At 40.5% G+C, this 1,734-nt stretch overlaps 1 protein-coding gene across 1 annotated transcript in view; it reads left to right on the top strand.

The window, feature by feature from the left end:
* LOC107608943 (pre-mRNA splicing factor SR-like 1) overlaps positions 1,655-1,734 on the top strand; it is a gene marked incomplete in the record, with an annotated part of 5,618 nt that continues 5,538 nt past the window's right edge. Inside the window, 1 exon segment of the mRNA XM_016310732.2 lies at positions 1,655-1,728.

Below are 1,734 nucleotides of genomic sequence, written 5' to 3'. Positions count from 1 at the left end.
TCAGCACGCCTGCGTGCTGACTCAGCACGCCCCCCACGTGCTGTACCTCCTAGCCAACCAACTTCTGCCACGTCAGCACGCCCCCTGCATGCTTGCCTAGTTGGCTCAACCACACCATGCCACCTAGCTTCCACGCCCCCTGCGTGTTGTGCCTTCATCTGACACGTCCATCTGTGTGTAATACACACAGTTGCTCCATTTTCAGCCAATACACCACAATATTTTCCATATCTAAATTAATGAGCCTAATAATTTGGTCAAGATAATAAAAAATTATTTGATCTATTTGGTCGAAATAATAAAAAATTGATATATTTTTGTGATTTTTTTTAAATGCATGTGTGATACACTTAAAAGATTTTTATTTTTTTAAATTTTGTTCCGACCCAGCCCAACAAGGGCCGAGGATTCACTTTGCGGGTTACCGACCCGACGGGTCGTCGATCCATATGCATGAAGATGACCTCCTAAGGGAAATCTGGACAACTAGTAGAAGCTTCCAGATGGACACACTCGAGTCAGAGGGCCCATCAGAGTACAAAACCTCATCATACAGACACTTATTTTGGCATCAGAGTGTCTTTACAGGTGATCCCACCCGCCGATCCACCGACGATCGTGGCAGCAGCTTTCCTCGCCAACTCGCGTTCAGGACCGAATACCTCCACATTCTCAACTGTTGCTCTCGACCCGATATCTAACTGACCCATCCAGATGAGTAGTGCTAGAATTGAACCGAGTTGAGTCGAGCTAGACTAAGCTCAAGTTCGACTAACAAAAATTAAGCTTGGCTCACAGCTCGACTCATTAACAATCGGACCTATTTCGTAAGCTCAAGCTCCGCTTAACGAAAGCTCACGAGTTGGCTCAAATATTAGGAACATAATCTATAATTCTATATCAATAAATTATAACTTATTATAATTTTAAAAAATTATAAAAAATTATATATATATATANNCAATTAGAACATATATATATATATATATTAAATTATTAATACGCATATCCTATATGCATTTAATCTATACTTTTAATATTATATATATAATTGAGCCAACTCACGAGCTAATGAGTTGAGTTTATCCAAGCTCAAACTTGCCTCATTTAATTTATGAGCTCAAGCTCAACTCACTAGCTCACGAGTTCAACTTATTAAGCTATTAATGAGTCGAGCTCGATCTGGATCATGAGTTAGCTTGACCCACTTCCAGCCTTACCGATGAGCAACCGAATATTGGCGCCGTCTGTAGAGACCTGACGCGATTATGGAACTTATCCCTTGTACGAAAGAGATGTGAGCGGAGAGTAGAGCCGCTAGACGTCAAGGGAGCCGTCTACGAAATAGTGAGTTTGGGGACCTCTCAAAAATGTCGAAGATCCCCATCTCACCAAAACAACTCCCACATCCGATCGTCGAAAAAGCGTCCGTTTGTTTCTTTTGGATATTTTGTTAAAATTAGAATTTTTTGAGTCATGAAATAGTTAATGTTTTAAATAGATTTTTTTAGAAAATTAATTTAATTATAAATTATAAAATTATAATATGCGTGTGGACCAATCCAGTCCGGTCCGGACCGGTGCGGTCGATATACCACCGGTTCTGCTTTGATTTCCATATAGGTGAAGGTAAAGCACAATTTTCTGTTCCCTTTTATTCCTCTTTCGAACAGAGGCCTCAGGAACTAGGGTTCTTCATCACCGTGCATTAAGCTTCTTCTGCTTCCTTTCTTC

This window comes from Arachis ipaensis, chromosome B07, assembly GCF_000816755.2.
Source record: "Arachis ipaensis cultivar K30076 chromosome B07, Araip1.1, whole genome shotgun sequence".
In the NCBI taxonomy this organism is placed as follows: Eukaryota; Viridiplantae; Streptophyta; class Magnoliopsida; order Fabales; family Fabaceae; genus Arachis; species Arachis ipaensis.
This window is presented reverse-complemented; position numbering and strand designations above follow the sequence as displayed.